This window comes from Aythya ferina, assembly GCF_964211825.1.
Source record: "Aythya ferina genome assembly, chromosome: 10".
Taxonomy (NCBI): Eukaryota; Metazoa; Chordata; class Aves; order Anseriformes; family Anatidae; genus Aythya; species Aythya ferina.
In genome coordinates, this window is record NC_140306.1 from 10,078,773 (window position 1) to 10,100,907 (window position 22,135).

Here is a 22,135-nt window from a genome sequence, read left to right on the forward strand (position 1 = left end):
CTCCGCTAAGGTAGCCTCCAGATATGATTTCTATACCTTTTCTCATGCTTCTAATTTTGTATACATTACTTGAATGCTTGAAAATATGAAATATACTACCAACAATAATAGAATGATAAAATCTGCAGTTTGTAGGGAATATTTTTGTTCCCATTCAATCCTTTTGTAACTACAAAGACCTACTCATTAATTTGATGTCTTTGGTGATATTATCATACTTCTGATCATAACCTTTGCACTGAATTCTAGGGGCTGGATGGCCGTTAGAAAGAAGGACTGTTCTGCAGACAGTTTATGGGATTCAGATTTGGAAGATCTCAGTTCTTCTCTACAGTGTGACACTGCAGAGCAATGAAAGACAACCTTAATTGGAAGGTGTATGAGTATGTGTAAATATAGGGGAAGTGAAGTGGAAAATTACACTACAGCATATAAGAGAATTCAATGTATTTAATAATACAACAGTAGTTATCTGTAATAATACTAAAAATATCACAGAAAAACATCACGAGAACTTTGTTAAGTGTCCAAACGTGTTCTGATTGATGTATTTAATAACTTTGCAAGAATTTAAGTCTCAAAGACTTGTAATTTCTGTGAGATTAGATAGTATTCTCACACAAAATGCAGGAGAGAAATCAAATGAAAAAATGGCAAGCTTATCTCCTATAAAAGAGTTATAAAATCATTAAGCAAGTAAAAGTTTATTCAGTTAATTGGCTAAGGCCCAGCAAGAATTTCACAACACTATCAGCAGGGTGTTGAAATACTGAAAAACCACCACACAACCAAATGCTCAGTTTCAGAGAAGCACTCTTATTTAAGAAACACTTTCTGGAGTATTTCTTAGATAAGGAATTGTTTATCAGTATGTGTGTATCTCCTTCCTGGAATCAAGGTCTCTGCAAGTTTTTCCATGTATCCTAACATTCTCTCAGTGTTTTCTGATCTCCCCTTGCTCAAACCCCAGGAATGCAGGAAGAGTGGAAACAACATATACTTATGAAGAAATATGATATATAAATATTATTTATATTTATTTAGCAATTTGAGATAAGATCGTGAGCATCAGTGTGCAATGAGATAACCAGAAGAGACTTCTGTCACTTTTTCTTTTGCACAGAGAACAAATCTCTTAAGAACTTGGATGAATATTAACAAGTCAAAGCAGGAGCACAAAGAAAGTTAGCTCATGCAGCTGCTTGTACAATAGAAATTTGGAAAGCTCTGAAATCAAGGTATAATCCATGTGAAGGCAATGCAAGAGGGGCCATGGACATCTAGTAAAACCCCACTGTAATTGTGTTGACCATGAAGCCTCCTCTGAAACAGAAGGTTTCTAAATTTCTGCTCCAGGATACATCTTTTCTTAGAAATAATCTGGCCATCTAGGAAATATTTCACCCTACCTTCCAGCACACACTGCAGTTCAAAAACAATGTAAATGTAAATATTGCTGATGCCAAGCACTTGATTTGCCAATGCAAAAGGATGCATTTTGTACCAGGATTCCATTATAACCAAGATTAATTTTAGTATTATGGAAAGAGAACAAGGCTCTGTCTGGCAATTCTTTAACAACAACAAACTCCTGATGACAAATGATATGTAACTCACAGGTTTTGTATGCTCGGGGAAACTCCTGTAAACAGCTGACTTACAAATGTTCATACAAAACAAACTATACTGCAACCTGATTTTAATCTAACTGCCAGATACTTGTGAGGTAATACTGTGGGAGATGGCACAAAGATTTTGAAGAAGGAGCTACCTGGTAGAAAACTCTAACTTATCAACAACAACAAAAAGCAATCAATGAATATACCCCAGATTATTTTAGGAGTAGGGAAACATCTCACCATCATAATGTAAAGGCAACCATCATCCAGCAGGAACTCAGGCCAAGTTTCAAGTGGCACATCACAGCATGAATCATTCTATAAGGTAGCTTGGCTCAACTATACAGATTGACTGATCATAAAGCATACCTCCAATCTATCCAGATCTTCTCTCTTACTCAGTGAGAGAAAACAACCCCTGTAAAAAAAGCTAACACTTTATATGTCTGCATTATTTTACATGGATTCATCAATACTCAAGACCATCTCCCATAAATTCTAAAATTAGTTTTGAGAACCAGAACAGGCATAACCAAAACACAAAGCCAAGAAGATATAAAAGAGAATAGAGTGAAAGTATGAAGGGCTGACAAACACTAAAGAGAAAATGAGAAAATATTTATGACTATGTTGGATCATCATCAGACAGATCTTCCCTCGCATCCAATTTCAGTTATTTTTGAGAATCACTGTGTGACTGAAAATTTGCTCATGGCTGTCATACTCCAAAAAGCCATGTTATGTGCGGGATTCAGCCCTGTAAAGCAAACATGAAGAAGTATCATGTACCATTTAAGTCTTGTTGAATCCTACCATGACAAAACCTTTTGATGAGAAGTAAATTTCACTGACTGATTAATGAGGCAGGCTCTCCTTCCAACAAGCAAATGATACTTTTCTGAGTCAAATGTAGCTTATAAGGCTGAAGTCATTAAGCATGACCAAGCCATCCAATCACACGATGTGAACACAAACTCATCACCACTAAGTGATGTCAAAAAAAATAACCACATCAAGAAAACTAAAAGCCTAAATTTTGGAACAGTACAGAGACTGAAAAACTTCACTTTCTACAGGAAGAATTTATCAAAAGAAAAAATACTAAACTCAAAAAGAAATTCTTTTGCTGAAAATTACATGCTCAGTTATACGATTACATGGCTTTTGTTCCCCTACTCCTCTTCTTCCTCCTGGGTTTCTATCTAGGAAATATTCTCAGAACCTGCTGGTTCAGATACCTCTTTCAGACTCTTGGTATTCAAAGGTTCCAGCAACAAAGCCTTATTATTATAAATACGTCAGGTATAAAATTTCTGAGGAAATTAGACCAACTATCATCCTATCCTGCTGACTTTCATTTAGGAATTTTAAATCCTCTTGTGTGGGAGAATTCTCTGAGATAATAAAGCTAAGTTTGCTACTTCATTAAAAGCAAAAGAGGAAAATTAGGATGAAAATTCCAGAGGCTGGGAAGGTAAGTCAGGAACAGCAATACTAGAGAGGATGAAAACCAACACTACACTGACAACTCTGGAAAATCCCATTGTTCAAGGCAAAGTACATTACAAATTTTGTTTTGGTATAACACGATGATAAGCAGTACACTTGGGTTGCACAGACTTATTATTAGACATTATTATTTTTTTGGTTGTTTGTTTGCTTGCTTGCTTTGTTTTTAACCTTGCTTGTTCATCCCAGTACTTGAATAACAGGAAAAAAACAGTCCTGAGCTTACAGTCATGCAAATCCTCCTCATTCATGCATGAAGTTACAATGTCTTCCAGAAGTTTATTTTTTTGTGCAGACATCACCCTTGAACATTACCTTCTTGATCTGGCCTTCAAACTTGTCACATGATATCTAGTGTTTACATATTGGTTGCTATCTAGAAATGAGCAGTTTTGACGTGACTGAGGTATTCTCATAGGAAATACATGCAGTGAATCAGTGGTAGCACATGTAAGAGATGCTCTCTCTTGTGCTCAGCATTGCTGCACAGAGTGACATACTATCAAAGATAATAACCAGCCTCTGGAACAAGCAAAACACAACACTGACTAACTAATACAGAACATTCAAGCCAAAAGCAATTTTCCCTGTTCACCTTCACCTCCACAGCATTGCAACCAACACTATAGAAAGGGCTGAATGAATTCTTGCTGGGTCCTGCATGAAGCCCAATTGCAAATAAAGTGGTATGAGAGTTGGCCTGAAGTTTGAACTAAGCCCTCTGCATAGTTATGAGAGCTTGACATTTTAAAAGAAGAATAAATGTTAACAATAAGAAGTCCAAGACAATGAACCTGTGAGAACCTACCCTAAAGATCTGCAAAGGGTCTCATAAATACATAGTAAGCATCCACACTGATGGATTCCCCAGAGGAAAAAATTCTATATTACCTACAAAGCACGTGGATTACAATCTGCTTCTTTCTGTCTGTGTACCAGAAAGTAAATCAGAGCATTTAACATATAACTTGTAAAATTCAAAGTTTAGAGCTAAGGAAAACAAGCAAGGTAAGAGCTAATCACCAAGTGATATCTCCCTTCACTTAATTTTGTTTTACTTGTATAATTTGTTGTTGAGCCATCAAACAAGACTCTTACCTGTCAGCACTGGGGGTTAGATATGGATTTGGGTGAATAAAGATAAATTGACGAGTATGGGCTTGAATCGCGTCAACATAACAGGTAACTGCTGTGGGTTTTGTCACCCAATGTGTTGGTAAGGGATTAGGGTGTTGGCTGTCTTTTTGTACTCTGGTGCCCTAAGCTTTGAAGAATGCAGTAGTAGGTCCTGGCAACTTGAGTTGGCTCAAGTCCCTTGTACATGAGCCCTGTGTGACCAACAGTAGCTTCTCATGAAGAACACGGCAGAAACTCAACTGCAGTCTGCCAGAAAGCCTCCTGGAAGCAGGGTTTGTTGGCACATCCCTACCTTAAAGCAAGCAGCCAGTGGAGGTGACAGCATGGGTGCATCTTAGAGTTATTCAGCCCCAGGCAGAAATGGAATAGGTCTCTTCTAATGCAAGCTCTGGAAGCAAAATTACAGAATATGTGACTGGTAAATACAAAAAGGTGAGACAGGAGAAGTATGAACCAAAGTATATTCACAGACATAATAGGAATTTCACTTGGTAACCAACAGCATTCTTATATATAAGACTCTGTTTCTACTCCCAGCACTCAGCCCTGGTAGATGAAATGGCTGGGTGCTCTAGGCTGCAGCAGTCCATCATTTTTCCAGCAGGTCAGATACCAGCTGAGGGACTCCCAGGAGCAGCACACAGCTCTGGCAACAAGGACCTGCAAATCTAGGTGCCTGACCACTGAGGTGCTTGGTGAAATCTTTAGCTGCCGGAATTCCTACTGCCCTTGCATATACTCCTTGTCCTCCCCTAGACCACAGCTGAAAGGATGTGGGCAAAACACAGCTAGCCTGGTCATGGACTACCTGTAGAGGTGATCATGTTAAAGGCCTACGTTCTGGAGCTAAAATGAGATAACATTTGAGAAAAATAAATTAAGTAGCTAAAAGAAAAAAATCTGGCATAAAACACATAGAACAGCTAAAGAAAAAGAAGTGACAACAAACAAGCTCTGCAGTCAAGGAAAGGGTAAAATCTTGGCCCTACCAAAGTCAGTGGGATGTTTGCCAGAAAGCTGTAGACAGCTTGTTTTATCCAGGATTTTTAATTAGTGATTAAATGATTCAATGGCAAGTTGGCTGTTTTGAGAAGGAAAAAATCATAAAATAGCTCCAGCATGCCTCTCCCTGCCCCGCCTACCCCTTGGGAGGTACAGATCATACACAGCTTTTTTATGGGAGACTTGACAGGTATTTCATTGAACCTTAGTTGAAATCTGTAGTTTCCCAGGCCCTGCCTCCTTCCCCAGTCTGGGGATGAAGATAGGAAACACCTGCTAATGACACCAGAGACAGAGCAAACAGCAAAAGTTGTGTGTCAGCAGAAATCACGCTGGAAGCCTGGCCTCTCTAATCCAGATTCAGTCCACCTAATGGTGGTTAGTATATATGGAGCAATAGGATGGTGTGTTCATTTAATTGGCATAAATTTGAACTGCTGTGAATATTCTGAAGTGACATACCCACGAATAAGGTGTCTCCCTGCTGACAAGGTAAGTCACTTTGTTAGCAGCCCCAGTACCCAAACGATCTGTTCACACCACACACTTCCCTTATTCTGCTCAATTTTTCTGCTCAATTTTTCTGCTTTTCTCAGTCTCCTTCTGCTTTTCCCCCTCCAAAGTACATTGGTTTCTATGGAAACCGAGCACGTCATCGCCATGGCCAGAACTCGGTGACATCCCTAAGTGCAGAGCGAAAATGCAATTTAAATAAGCATTTTGCAATGTATAACGTGAGCTCAGAAAGGCAACAGGCGATTATCCCGCGCACGTGTGTGTGCATGTGTTTGCGTGGGCGGCCGCCCGTGCACGCACGCACTCCCTCTCCCCGCGTGGTTTACACACATGCGATGCCGCTGCTTTCACGGGACAGCACGCAGCAGAGAGCTCTGCAGAATCCATCCCATCCTATTCTGTTTTAATATAGCTGAAAATTGCTTTGACAGCTGAATAGCTTCTTTGTTTATAAGTCATTCATAGCTGACTCTGCTGCATTATGTAGCTTTGCAAAGAGATTACTTTGTCAAGAACTGAACATATATGGTCTGAGCATGAACAATTCAGCATGGTGAATTGCATTCATTTTATATGACGTACAGGGCTGCAGTCTTGCTGCCTTCAGTGTGTCTGCTATTCTCTATGGGTTTCATTTTCTGATCTTAATTTTTTAAAATAATTTTTCCTGGAGTCTGTGGGATCATCGTCTTTACCCTTTCCTAGACAGATCCAGAGAAATTTCAGTATGTCAGTTTTCAATACGTTGTATCTTGACCTAAATGCTGTACTGTACAAAGTTTTTGGCTATGCATAGCAAGAGATTATCATTATCTAATTAGCTAATTATCTACCTGCAAATGTCCTGCTCCCACCTTAAATTGCTACAGGTTTTTTAGTATTTGACTTGGTATTCCAGTATGTCAGTATTTCAATAAAGGCTGAGAAAAAGGGTCTTGCTATAGTGGGTGTCCCATGGAATACATACAGCTGCTTTCCCCTTTCATCCCCAAGTCTAAAAGAGTCCTAAGTAGGCAAATCTCCTGGTCTGCATGTCTTCAGTACGGCTGTGTGAGCTAGTTGCTTTTCTTTACAAAGCCTTATCAATAACATTACAGAAAAGCAGGACTGTGCAGCATTATTGGTGGTATCAGGGCCTTGCACCATGCCCAGACTGAGCTTTGCAGGCTCTGCTGGCTGTCACCTCCAGTGGTGCCAGTGACTGCGTTGGTCATCTCTTGTCACTGTTGCTGTTTCTACTTCTAGCCATGGCTTGTTTAGAAATTACATTATTTCAGATTCATTTTATGCCCTGCCTAGAGGCATAAGCCAGACTCAAGGCATTTTTCTCTGGTTTTAATGCTCCTGGTTTCTTTCACTCTCCCTCCCTCAATTTTTTAAATAAACACGATTAATTCTGATGAGCAGATGATATGGTCTAGTATAAAGATGACTAAGAACAATTGACTGTACTAATGGAAAATTCCTATTGACTTTATAGTAGGCATTACATTGATCTCCTGTGGACTGGAGACTGAAACCTTTACTTAGAGACATCACCAGGGGCTTTTCTAGTGCAGGAAACAGAGCAGAGCCTTGAAGCATCTTGCATTTCAACAGTTTTTGCTCAGCCCATGAGCTGGCAGATCTCCAATTTACAATATGCCCTGCTTTTTGCACTGAGCGGTATTTCGCTGCTTCTGAAAATACCAGTCTACTCTGAAAACAGAGGGGAAGTTTGTCAGACAGACAAATCCCTCCTTATCTCTTAGTCATAACCATGATCCACTTCAGATGATTTAAAGAGATTCGCACATATTTACCTTTAAAAAAGAGGCAAGAAAAAGACTTCTTTGCAAGATCACTGTTTGAAAACAGAAGCTGCAGAAAGATTCCTCACAACCTTATTTGCTCCCACTCATACTCCTAATGTGCATATATATTCAGAAAAGTTGGCACACTGTTTGCTAATTTGTTGAATATATATATATTTAATTCACCATCTGTGTGGAAGTTCTTTGTACCAGCAACTAGTGTCTTTACCAATGAATTCCTTACCTGCTGCCCTGTCAGCAAATGATGGACTGTTTTCTGTAACTGACAAAAAATGGCACTGACCGTGCAATGTGCAGGTAATCACAGAATGATGAAAGGCAGCACAGGAGGTTTAGAAACAAAATTGTTCTTGTTTTACTGGGAATTTTCAGATTTAGCAAGAAGTCATGAGATCTCCAGAGAGTCAGTAAATTTCCACAGCTGGTTTCTGTTCTTCACCCCCCCTTGTGGCAAACCTGGCTGAACCACCAAACATGTCTCAATCAGTCTGCAACCTGCTCAGCCGCAGGAGCCCTTGGAAAATCCCAGGACAGCAGGCAGCAGCTGTATGGTATTATTGTAGGTACCAACAAAAGCAGTGGTGATCTGCACCATCATCAGTTTTGTGCGTTGGTGGGAGAGTGCTGAAGTCAACGGGATGAAGCGCAGCAGAAGGATTGTGCAAAAAAAGAGCATGACAGAGAGAAAAGGTTAGTTGTAGTTTGCAGAGGACATGTAAATCATTTCCGAGACCAGAGGGCCTAGACACAGAGAAAACAAGAAGTAGAGAGGGGAAGGAAGGTGCCTCATCAACTAGCAGCATGATCTCACGATCTTTCTGGAGTAAATAAAACAGCTTTGTGTATGCTAAGTGTGTCCTTCTCTTTCCTTCAGGGAGAGCTGAAGGAAACTAGTTAGGAATTATTAAGAATTACTTAGAATTATTATCTGCTGTTAATATACTAGGTGCTGGATTTCTATGTTCATATACCTTCTCATGTATGAATGCAACTATCTTTCTAGAAGGTAATAGCTAATAATGAGCTAAATATGTGCCAACGTAGAGGGGCAACCATGGGCCAGTGAGTGCCAGACTATGTAATTGTTAAAGAAAACACAAAAGTTTATTAAAGGCTACTTTTCCAAAATTCACCTTAAATTTTCATCCGTTGTGAGGGATGAAAAACAAACATTTTCAACAGGGTATCGGTCAAGAAGTGGTGAATAAAATTCAGAGGAACATGTGGAAGGCAAGTAATAATACACCAGAGTCGGGTAAATCCAACCATCAGTGAAATGATGAGTTTACTTCATTGGGTTTATGACCTTTGCGTTTTTTCTCTCCAGGACCGCACCAGTAAATATGCTGGACAGGGAACTCCAGGCTGATGCCACTTCTGACTTTCCACTGGCTCACCAAGGCTCAGATGACTGACTTACATGAAACTCCTCATAGATGCAAGAATATATCTACACAGAAAGGTGGATCATTTACTTTCTGGTTTCCAGAAAGACTAAAAATGCAAAGGCTGATTAGCAGATGGACGTGGTCCTTGTTCAGTGTGCTTTTGGTCTTTTATACTTCTTGAAAAAGCAGGCTTGGTGGGAGCAGAACCACAGGCCCAGTTCTTGGTGTCTGCACACTGATAATGGCAACAGTGCTGGGCATGAGAATACAACCAGGAGTAGCAAGCTGGACCACTGTGGATCAAAGCATTTGAGACTGCATCTGCAGAGCTGAATAACCAGAGGAACTCAGAGATTTTTGAAAACAGAACTTCACTGTCAATGACATTTTTTTTTCCATAAGGATTAGCAAACTTCATGCCGATCTCAGCCAAAGAGTTTCTAAAAGAAACTTCAAAATTTCCAAGATGTAAAAAATCACCTCAGAGAAGCTCTGCTGGGGTTTTAAAATGACCTTTGGTAAGACTGGCATCCTCATAAACTAGAGGAGATGGCACGTGGTGGAGAGCAGGAGTAGGTGTAAGAATTTCCTCATTCTCTCATCGCAGAGACGAGCAGTGTGATTTTGCACAACCACAACAGCCCAGGTCAGCCAACCATAGGGCATTTCAAGTTCTCCCTCAGCAGGGCAAGAGTCCACCTGAAAAAGAAGCAATGGGAAAGGAATCTCCGTGACCTGACAGCCGCTGCCCTAGCGTGAATGCTACGAGGCTCTTTCAGCTCTGCAGATAGTAGTTCTGTAAACAGGAATTACCTTTGGACCCTTAAAAAAACATGTACTATATCATTCTGGAATGGTGCTAATCTCTCTATCATGGAGGTCAAAGCAAGCTTTCTATTATAAGCTCCGTGGAACACACCTACTTCCCAGCCACTCACTTGCAGGGAACAAAATCCAGCTGGTCAAAACGCCCTGTGTGTAACAGGATGCTAGAGCAGGAGTTTGAGGCAATGTGGGTGAGGCATTTGGGAGCTGTGAGACCTCCAAGCTGGAGGCTGAGCCCTGGGTGAGGCAATACTGGCTCCGTGCCCCTGCAGACGAGGCAGGGTTTTCTTTCCTTCCTTGCAAAGGACAATGGTCTATTCACGGACAATACCAGCTGGAGAGGCCACTGCCTCACATCACACCCCAAATCCAGCACGGCCTTGCCACGATGCTCCCCACAAGCAACTGTTCTCATCTTCCCTAGCACCTTTGCAGTCCCTTTCCATACACTGTGATAGCACTTAACAACAGCTCCAGCCCAGGTAAGATTGTGCCTTGTGGTCACAGTGCCAACGTCCCAGCCTTGGTGTCACCGTGACTGGAGCAATGATTGGCATGTCCCAAAGCACAAACACTGACACCCAGGGTGTGGCAAGCTGGGGGTTAGCTGAGGACCCTCAACTTCTATATTTTCCTAGGGGTCTGAAGTGCACGTTGGCTTTGCTGATAAACTTATCAGTAGCAGAGCGAAACATCCGTTTCATTTGTACTGTTTACAGAGAGCCTGTTTCTCTCGTTGGTGAGTTGGGATTGAGTGAACAGGGTGAATCTGTTTTCTTCCCTCCCCCAGGAACATTGCTGCTAGCACCGAGCTGCACGTCAGATGGGGGAGAGATGCTGTGCCGGGGCCAGTCCTCTGCCCCTGCACACCCTTCCCAGCCCCAACCCCTGGAGCTGAGGAAAGGCTGTGGCCCAGTGTGTGGACTCCGATTACATCTCCAAACAGGAGGAACACACAATCGGTGGGAGACGCCTGCTTTCTAGCCCCTTTGTGCTCAGGGGCAGAAATACAAATAAGCCTCAATGTCTTTTTCCTGCTTATGTGAGCAGAGATCCGTTTTTCAATAGCAGGCCCTGGCAGATAAGTATTCCCTTTGCCTGGGGAAATTTCCCTTCTCCCCGCCATCCGGCCGCATCACTTGGGTTGTCTCAGGGAGAGCGGGACCATAAACTTTACGAGCGAGTTTTCGCTCCTAAATGAATTACATAACAGAACCACGGCTTACAGCTGGTGTTGTGTCAGAAGGAGACCACAGAGAGAAGCGGGTAGGAATGGCAACAAGCCTCCCGACAAGCCGCGGCAGGGCCCAGGCAGCGCAGGCCGCAGCCACACCCACCTTCACCCGCGCTGCACGTAACGCCACGCGCCACGTCAGACAGCAGCCCAGAGCCTGTCCGAAACAAAACTCCCGGCACAGGAGCAATTGCCTTTCCTCATAAACTCACCCAAAGGGCTGTTTTAAAAATCGATCTTTGCAAATAGCACTATGTGACAAATCCAGCTCTGCGTACACCCAAGAAGCGTAGGGAGGTCCTGCAGACAGCTCATGGGATGAAGACTCAGACTTGAACTTTATTATTTTATTGCACGTGGAGAATTTCCTGGGTATTTTCTAGGTTACTTCCTTATTACTGGGTCAAAACGTTGCCATGTGTAAACCTCAATTTGTCAATATATACAATGAAGGCAGTGGAACAAGTTCTTCCCTGCTTTTTCTTCCAGAGTTTGACCTGATGACGAAGCCACAAAACGTCTCTCACCTTCACTAGGGCCAGGAAGGACTTTGAAATCCCTAAATGCACAGCAGCTGAGAAGTGCCATGAGCTGTTTGAGGCAGCTCAACAGGAACACGTGTAGAACACAGATAGGAAGCAGACTAAATAAAAAAGGATTCAAAAGCACTGCAACTTTTGGGGTCCTACAGCATGTATATGTGGGATCTGATAAAGGGAAAGCTGCTGTGAACAGACAATGCAGGCAGATGGAGAGACTGTGTGATATCTTGAATCTAAATTGAAACGCATGGCTATCAGGTTTCCTTTGGTAAAAAGGGGGAGTCTATAGCACCCATGTAAGAAAGATTAAATTTCTTTGAAAGGGGATATTTTTTGAATATGATGTTTGCCAGTAACAATGTTTTACTGCATTGTTACGTGCAGTGTAAAATACACCAACTAACAGCACCCAAGACGTGTCTGTTCTTCACAGAGCTTCTGTATTTCAGTGTCTGCACCAAACCCAGCAATAAACATGGACCAATTTCTGTTCAACTACGTGAGCCTGAATTTCAGTGTACACTACTGCAGTAGCACTCAGATACTATCTACATCTTCCCATCCTTTCTCATAAAATAAGATGCAGCAATGTAGACAGATTTTTTTTATCATTGCTATTTATTTTATTTTATTTTATTTTATTTTATTTTATTTTATTTTATTTTATTTTATTTTATTTTATTTTATTTTATTATTTTATTTTTTACTTGAGTGATTTCTTACTCCTTTAGAGTTCAGAATTGTTATCCAGACTTTAAAAATGTATCCCCATCTTTTCAGGGACAGAAATAAGCCCATTAAAAAATTTAACTTGGCAAGACCACCACAGGCAGACAGAGGAAGAAAGCCCATAGCAGTGTTGTCAGGACTGTCATTGTTTCTTACAGCATCCTTTGACTGTATTCCACCTCTTAACTGCCTTTTGCCTGCCTCCTCCTCCTCAGTTGACCCATATTTAAGCTCTGTATCTTGTTTCATGGCCTGCACAGGCTGTCTCCATTTTATGGTATCTTCAAAAGTCCTTCCTATGCATCACATAGCCAGGCTTGGGACATGAGATCAATAGTGCAAATCCTTTGAACCGCATTCCTCAAGTCCACTTTTCATCCCATTATCAGACTGGTAAGGAATAAAGGCCAAGTGGAAAATCCCAGTACGAAATGCCATCCTGCAGCTGACATTCACATAATGGCTATGTTCAGAAGAGATTTGGTAAGAGACATCACCATATTCTGAACTGAATTTTTATTTTTAGACTAGTTTGAATGATTTCTGGTATCTCAGGGTTAAGTCTCACTTTTAATGGGTAAACATTTTAGAGGATTCGCATTAATGACATATCACTAGCCAGAATCAGAACTACTTCTGCTTAGGACAAAAAAACATTCAACCAGTGACTTTGAGACATGAACTGGCTCCAGGCCTTAAAATGATTAACATTTGCTACACTGCCCAACTATAACAATTATACAGCCGAGGTTTGGGATTCAAGACGATAAAGCTGGTTGAAAACACTAGGGACATCCTTCGTTGCTGCTTAGGAAAAAGGAAAAAAGAAAAAAAGCTCATTTTTATCAGTTTTAAAGCTTCTTGCCTGCTACAGCAGAGTGAAGAAAATGTTATAAAGATAGCTGCAGAGGTCTTGTGATGACGACCTTCAGCCACGCCAAGTCCTTTAATGCACATCTGTGACACTGAACAGAGACTTGGATGCATGCATGCAAGAACACCCCTGCACGTACACTACCCAGAGGGGTTTTGCAAACTGCTCATACAAACTGTTGCATTAAATCACATTCAGCCTGAGCAATCAGCAGCTCATCAGTTGACCTCTGGCTCTGATTCTCAATACCTAGGAAGCATCTGGCATAAAGAAATCCCTCAGAGGATGCATGGGGAAAGAAATAGCTGCACTAATTAAGCCATGTAAAGTGCCTTGGAGAAGAGTGCTCCACTTCAAGGATACCCTGACATTTCTGGACCATTACAAGTAACAACAGCAGGAAAATTTTCAGGAATTTAATGTGAAGTGTTTAACTGAGACATAGAGGAAAAGAAATGAGTAGAATTTAAAATTCATTCCCCCCTTACAGCTAAAACTTGTCAGCTTGGAAGACTTTGTAAATATTCCTAGCCACTAATGTGTCTTTATTTTGATTGCACAGGAGGTAAATCATCCTCATAAGCACGGTTGAAAACCACATTGGCCTGGTGCATTTATGATGAATTCCTTGCTGACAGAGCAGATATAAATGTAATAGTCCTGTTGCCATATCCTGCTTAATACATAAACACCATTTTTCTAATTTATTTCCATCATATGAATGGAAGAGCACAGAGGAATGTTCTGAATTTTACACATGATAAATCTTTCTTTCTTAGAGTGAACCTGTAAAAATGCATCCCCTTTTTAAATTTATCAAAGATGAGCTCAGAGGATGGCCCAGGCTCTGAATATTTGGATATTCTGAGTTTAGTTCATACTCATCACAGGTGAGCAACACCTTCATTCTCTGTCAAACTGCAATGGCCTTTCCATACTTCTCCACATTGCTGAAGGGTAAAATGAATTGGTTGTGATTAATACAGATGAGCCCCAACTAATAAAAGCCCTTTCCATCCAGGTGTTTTTATTCAGTGTTTGGAAGGAGACACTAATACTTGGATTGAGCCTCTCTAGATGCATTTCTGTTTTTCCTGTTAGTGGGAACACAGAGAACTGGATATGCAATCTCTAACTCTTTGCTTTGTGCCTCCAGCTATATTTAACTCATACACCAGGGCAACATTTTGCTACTACTACTAGAAAGAATTACTCCCTCATGGAAGTGGCTGATGAGCCTGAAAAGAATCTGAGTACGAACACCCTATGCTTACAGAATTTTCTCCCTCTGACCTCCTAACTGGAGCAGTATCCTGCAGAAAAGGTAATTCAGATCCCACTGAGAAAAGTTGACTAGGAGAAACTGGAGAAAGTTTACTGGGAAAAACAACGACATCTCTGATGACAGAGCCAAGGAAAAAAAAACTATCTAACTTTTCCATTGCAAAGTTTCCACTGGACCAAAAACAAAACAAGAATTCAGTTTGGTTACGCTTGAGACTGGCTTTTGAAATAATTATCTGGGTCTCCTTTCTCCAGTTCTGGACTCTGCGAGCTGCAGCCTTGTGCCTTTGCTCCTCTCCTATGGCCACGCAGCCTGGCTTGGGGAAATCTCAGTGCTGACTTGCACTTGCTCTGCGTTTCCCTGTGGTCTGGTGTGCTTGCCTAAGCTGCCTTGTAAGGTAATAAGCTATTTGCAGGTTTAATGCGATAAGGAACAAGAGAGTATTTATTTCTGTTGATTTATTTACATAAAGAATAATAACTGGCTCTCCCTGACTCAGTCCTATGCTATTAATAAAGTCCGTGTGAGGAATATAGAAATTTACGTCACTTGTGGAACCTGTCAACATAACTAGTCTCTAGTTAGCATACTTTCCATGCTATGCGTCTCCATATAGACCATCTTTCGGGGACATGTGACCCAGAAATGTATCATCAGGACACATGTAGTCACCGGACTGATGAAAGGAATTCAAGGGGGAACAGCAGTAATAATGCTGCTTCCTTCAACCTCTGCTCAGCTTGTTGCTACTGCTCTCTGGAAGTTAGAGACATAAAAAAAATGTTGCTGTCCCCTTATTGGCCCTGCTTCTACCTTTCAAACTGCAGGCTTTTGTGCAATGCCATATTTTTCCAGAGACTTAAGGAACTAAAAATCCCCAGATGTCAGTTTTTAAAAGCAAATAATCACTCCCATGCAATGGCTGAAAGGCAAATTTGTACCTAAAGACTTGCAACTGGCATCACTGACATTTTTCATTGCCCAATCAAAATGTTAAAAATAAAAATAAACAGAGCCCACAAAGAGAAAAATACACTGGATTTTAACATTCTTTCACAATTCATAACCAAAGCTGCGGTCAGCAACATGGAGCGAGAAAGACGTTTGGTTATAAGTCATGACTTTAATCAGTCTCACTGGTGTCGGGTGGAAACCTTCCAAATTAAATGGATGTCCAAATTAGAGACATTCAGACTAAAGATGAAACATCACAAATAAGCTCTTTTGTCTAGAATAAATAGAACCAAAACAGTCAAGCTCTCAGGAAGATAACTGATACAACATTGCTCCCTTGGGCATCTTTGTTAGTGATTAGCCCTGTCTGCCTTAAATGCTTAAAACAATGAAATTAGTGGACAAGCTATTCTCTGGGCATGAACTGTCCTCCTAATCTCTGCTCACCAGGTCTCCATGCAGCCACATCCTTCTGATGCCCCACTTCTTCCTTCCAGCTTGCAGCTGGTGAGTCACTCCAATCAGCGTGGCCATCAGGACATTCAACTACTAAACCCGAGTAACCCTTGATCTCACTGCCATTATATATTTTCTTTATTACTTGCCCTCACTGAGCCAAATCTAAACTTAGGGCGTCAGCACTTTGGGACAAAGCTCCTGTCATGTGTGGCATGAATCCCCCCTCACACAGGCTCGGCACACCTTATGTAAGTATAAGCGCATTAACTGTGCAAAGGGATGAAGGAAAGAAAGGACCACAGTCCTCAGGCCTAATCAGGAGCCTTTTGAAATCAAGGGTGAAACTTCCACTGGCGTCAGGCAGGAAGGGACTGATCCTGAAGGTACTGCTGAGTGCTTCTTGTAGGGTCTGCATCTTCAAGTGTGAGAGACTTCAACTTGTGGAATAAAGTCCTAAAGCCAACACGCGGTTGTAAAGAGAACTGTGAAGCTCCTCCAGAAACACTTAAAAAGTTACCCATCATGAACGACTCATAGCATTAAGGACTCTTGAGATGTAGGAGCCACTATAGGACATTTTATCCTTCTCTCTAGATTCTCTCTAGAAAGAATAATAGAGACAATATAAAAAGTGAGATTCAGTTGCAGCAGAGGAATACCTCTAGTTGTAGGAAGCTAAGTGTTTTCCACTGAAGTTGAGTAATCTTCAAAAGATGACTATGAGCTGTATTTCCATGCACTGTACAGAATTTTGTACAGTCTCTCCACTTCCTCGTCAACATTCCCATGCATTTTATATTAAAAAAAAAAAATACACTATGTTACATTATATAATTTAACTGATCTTAAGACCGCCTCCAAGTCCAGTTCGTAATTAGAATACGCAAGAACATCAACGTGGCAGCACTTTTGATTATGCCTGTTGACAACAGATGCTTTAATGAAGAAAAGAGCAAAATCACATCCTGAATGTAGTCAGTGGTTGATTATCCACAGATGGATTATCTGGGTACTGGATCAACCCACTGGCCTTCCCCTTACAGCCTTGACTGCACCACAGCTATGACAGACACAACACAACTGCGAGCTGTTTCCTGGTGCCTAAGGTTATCCCTGTGCTCTAAGGAAATGCACTTACCACATTTTAAAAGATGAACACACTGAATAGTCACAGGCTTACTGACATATGTTTTCTATTAACTGTGGCTAATCTTCCCCCTCCCTCTCCCTGCCCTTCTTCATTATCTGGATAACTGGCTGCAGACCTTCTCTGAAGGAGTGGTTTTGGTAGTCATCACAGGGGTGGATTATGAAAGCAGGAGCTCAACCGTGCAAATATCTTAATTATAGGAACAGAAAGGCCTCATCACACCAAGTTTCTATCTTCCAGACCTCTGTATTACAGATCGTATTCTGCATCCTGCAGTCAGCGCTGACACCTCTACACAGGCCAGGCTCCCTCCTCCACAGAGTTCAGCAGCACAAGGTTTGTCTGGAGGAAATCTGCACTTCAAACATGAATTTTGGTCGAGTTCGGCGATGCAGAAATATATTCAAGTAGCTGCCTGCAGAAAAGCAGGGTACGGGCAGCAAGCAGCGAGCTCCAGTTCTCTTTGCAAACATCCTGTTGCAGAGGTCCTTGTTTGTTTGCTGTGTCGATAAGCGACAGAGGGGCTTCCAGGGTGCAAAGGCACTTTTGGGGCTCTGTGGCAGCAGGAACTCCTTGCTTACTGGGGTGGAGCTGGCAGCCTCTGGCTAAGAAACTAACTGGTCACTATCCAAACCGCAAGGATTTCAAAACATATGGTACCCATGGGATGGATCTACCCACTTGCAACACATTGCTTTCTCCTTATGCCATCTACTCTCTTCCGAAAATCCCACAATTTCTTTTATTGCAACTTAGCTCAGCTTCCTTCTCTGAAGGAAAAATACATGGAACTTTTGGACTGTATCTAATGTAATAATTCTGTTCCCAATTTCTGAACCCTCCTTTAACCGTAGCCCAGGGAGTCAGCAAAGGGATAAGTTACCCTGAGCTGTGCAAACACCTTGTCTATACTGCATTCATGAGTATCCAGAGGGATAGAGAGCATACACATTTGAGGAGCAAGGAAGGGAAAGAAAGATCTGATTCAGAGCTTGGAAGAGTCCGATGAGGCACCAGGAATACTCCAGGCCTGGGGAATTAGCTTGTTTTATTGGAGGTGAACAAGGACCTCAACCCATGCAAACAAAATTAACAAGAAATTTATTTTTACATTATTTATCCAATGACATGGTCATGTCACATCACTTCAAGATCTCTCTTCTTAACCATAACATTCTCTATGGGAGATGGAAAAAGCAGAGCTTGTAGTCATTTGGGAAGAGTTGGTAGAAAAGGCCCACCTACGAATTATTAGCTAACGGTAGACCCCTCCTTTTTTGGCTTCTGCTTTCTGATTTGGATAAAATTCTTCCCTCTAGTACCACTGTTATTTGCCTGGGATTTATTTACTTAGCTATTGACAGTCAGGTACTCAAGGGGTTGTACTTTTCTTTCCACTGGACACTGTCACTGTGAGCTTCCAGAGAAGCTGTATCACCCACCGCACATTCAGTTTGGAACTGTAAATTCTCCGAAATAACTGGTGATATAAATTCTTGGAACGAGGGGGGGAAGGAGCCTTATGCCATACATATGGGAGCATGGCTACACAGAGATAATACCTGCTGGTAGTTTTTTTTAATGCTTTCATCATCTACATGTCTATATATGGGCTGTTACTGGAAATCATGTGACTTCCTGAAGTTCAGTTTCCCCTTCTTGTAAACATGTACCAAAATTTCACTTTCTGATTGCCTGAAAATATACGTGAGGTGCTTCTCAGTAAATTTTTTGCCCTATAAAAATTGGTATTTATATAAATAATCCTTAATTTATGCTAAACTTTAAAAATGCACTTCTTGGCCACTGACAGCCTTTATAAAGCTTGGATGCGCTGGCACGAAGGTATGAAATTTCTTAAGTTTCATTATTTATGATGACATTGGCATCAACAACAAAAAATTACTTAACTCCAGTGATAATAAATGCACTCAGCTGCATTTTCTCTGAGAATTTCAGCATGCTCAGAGCATGGGGGAACTGACTCAGTCTTTATAAGGAGAATGAAATAAATCCTGCTAATTATATCCGTGCTGAGAGTGGGATCTACAATCCATTTATTATATTAGAGCTACAGGGATCTGGTATGTTGTTAGTAAAGTGTCATTAACAGTGTAGCTGTCTATGCTACAGGCACTCTGAAAGATCTTGAAAAATCATGCTTCAGATTAGGTGAAAATACTTCAAACACACTTTTGTGGGTCTTTTCTTCTTGGAATATACTCCCCCATTAGATGAAACAATGCCGGCAACTCCACCAGGAACAAAAAGAAAGTCTTAGCTGCAGCTGGAATTCAGAAATAGATATTGTGCAGCACCGAGAAATACTGTGCATTGTTAAAGGATTCTTTGAAGGAATGCAGGGCTGGAAGTCACTCCCCTGCCGTTTTTCAATTCCCTATTATTAAAGGCCATGTTCCAGAATAGCTCTCAGAAATAGCTAACAGATTGTTAATTAATAGTCACTGTTATATAGGATTAGAAATAAGGGAAAAAAACAATTCAAGAGAAACTATAATGTTAGACCCCACCCAGACCATTTTGTAAATGGTCTCTGTGTTGAGATTCTTGTCCGTGCTTGGATCTGCCAGGAGTCTGCCTGGTTCAACCACTGGTCCAGCTGTGGCAGAGAAGTCTCTATGTAGCAGTACGTGTTTGTATAAACTAAGAATAGATGACAACATGAGAAGAGGAAGGAAGAGAGATCAGGAATGCAACGAATGAGATGATGCAAACTAATTGAAGCCTGAAAGAACTTGTTGAGACCTTATCCTGCTATAGATCAATTGCTGTAGTTAGCTGAGCTGCTCCACCTTTCTGATAAATTAGAATAAATCCTGCTTAATTTCAGTGCCATTCATATCTAGACTTATGTGTGTGTCTGGCTGTCTCTAGAATATATATTAGGAAATTTAACGGAAAGCACATGATAGCATCAGTCAGATAAGATGGCTGATGTTCCCTTTGCATCCCAAAATGTTGTAGAAATAAAAAATAATGTTTTCAGCTGAGGTGACTCAGAAATTTGCATCAGCTTGCCAACTTGGAAGGCCCTAGGATGTTTGCTTCAAATAGTATCTTGGTAACAAATTCATATGTCACGTTCACATACACAAATCCATACATAATGAGATTAAAGGTCACAGCTCCTTAGAAGACGCCCTGTTAATACTGAAATATATAAAAAAAATGTCTTCTGTTTACAGGTAGAACACATACTCCGAAGGTGCTTCATTAGATGAAATCATCTGTCTGTTTCTACAGCTATACTCCCTAATAGCCTGCAGCAAGAAGAGCCTCTTGTTTATTTTCCTTTTCCCATGTTTTTTAATCTCTTATTTTTATCGTACCTGCAATGCTACCATGGGAGCATTACGTTTCACGTAAAGGACTTATTCCAAAGACTTACAGATTTTGGGTAGGCAGAACACATATTTTGTCCAAGAAAAGTTCCCTTCAGTATCTAGGAGCTCCATTAGGAAGGTAGGAATGAGCCCTTATGTTATTTATCGACAAATGACATGTGAACAGTTTATTTTAAGGGTGGCACTACAGAGATGAATTCTATAATCTGCAGTAATAGAAAAAATTAAGAATTGGAATATTTAAACTGCATATGAGAATCAAAAATTCCTGCCAGTCCTCTGGAAAACTTCCCCTGCAAAGAGGATGCCATGTATCTTGAGATGCTTACGGACAGCATAATTTTCCTCATAAATTATTCTGCAGACTGGAAAAGGTATATGGGGAAATACTTTGGAAACTAAAGTCATATGATCTGATGTGTAAAATCAGCCGAGCTGAAATGATAAATTCTGAGTACAGCATTAAATACCAGTTATCAGTTTCTTACAAGAAAATACTATGCTTTGGAAATTAAACATCCACACAACTGGGGCAAAAAATCTAATATTTGGCATTTGTGCATTTGACATGAAATAAAGAAACCTCCGATTTAGAGTTCAACGTGTTTCAATGGATTCCAAATAGCCTCAAGGGCAACTCCAAAACTGAAGGTAATTATGAAAATAAAACCTCACATTTCTCAAACCAAAGGCTTGGTTTAAACTCTGAAGAGAAACTTGTAGAGACTAGTCCAGACTGGATCACCAGAACAGGAGATAAGGGCTGGTTCTGCACCAATCTGGTCATGTCTGAAACACGCCTGTAACTTTATATACAAATGATCTCTATGGCTTCAGTAAAACTATTCCTGCACTTGAGAGAGACGCATATATAAGTCTTAATTGGGTCTTACCTACAGATTCAGTCTGGAGCATCCTGAAAAAAGCAAAGCTTCCATGGCCCTTGACACGGAGGCCTGAAGATTAGGCATCACTCGCTTGATCAATTAGCTGCTATTTGATGCTGTACAGGATTAGTGGTTCAAAACAGGTACAGGCTTGGCATAAGTTCGTTTAATCACAAAAAGGCTCACGGAGTCTTTATCTTGCTAGAAACAATCAGCAGCAGAGAGTTTCCTTGCTCGGAAATCCCTAAGCCCACCCCATCGGTGGGGTTAAGGCTCACAAAGGCCTGCCTTTGCTTGCTCTCAGGGGCTCAGACACAATACCTTCTCCTGGCTTCCTCTCTCTTCAGCACCTGTGGCTCCAGGTCAATATTTTAGTCCCTGTAACAGGAATTGGGATAACCAGGAAACTTGGCTCCGCCTTGCCCTGCGGCCTAGTACCTACAGCGCTGGCTCATGGCGCTGCGCTCAGTGCTGGAATGGGACCCACCAGCTCCGTCCTAGAGCCTGGAAGACAGCACCCAGGAAACCCCCCAGCCGCAGCGGGATGCAAAGACCTCCCCGGCCATTAATTCCTCTCAGCATAATGCTACTAAATAAACACCACACGGCATTACTGACTTTACCTCTGCATTGGTCCTAGCATGTAGCCACAGCTAGGTATTGCACCACACAGACCTGATATTTGCTTTATGATGATGATCTGTGTTGTCTTATTAACCTCCAGGCCTATTTCCCGTCCCTGACTTGAACCTGCGCTGTTGCTATACTCCCTCCTAATTGCACCAAATCTATTGCTTTCCTCCTCCATGCCCTTGGATAGCAAATAGGGTGCTATAGACATTGTTC

The 22,135-nt window shown here is 41.3% G+C and overlaps 1 protein-coding gene across 24 annotated transcripts in view; it reads left to right on the plus strand.

Moving 5' to 3' along the window:
• The window catches only part of LOC311442201 (uncharacterized protein), a 32,636-nt gene that overhangs the window by 6,909 nt on the left and 3,592 nt on the right, over positions 1-22,135 (plus strand). For 6 of the 24 annotated variants that reach the window (XR_014696491.1, XR_014696492.1, XR_014696493.1 and 3 more), the window contains 2 exons: positions 250-8,287; positions 8,925-14,513. The gene's annotated coding sequence lies outside the window, so the exon portion shown is untranslated. Of the gene's footprint in view, positions 1-249; positions 8,288-8,924; positions 14,514-15,925; positions 18,606-18,696; positions 18,883-20,243; positions 21,947-22,135 lie in introns of those variants that run through there. The other 18 variants (XR_014696508.1, XR_014696509.1, XR_014696510.1 and 15 more) reach the window with 11 other exon arrangements.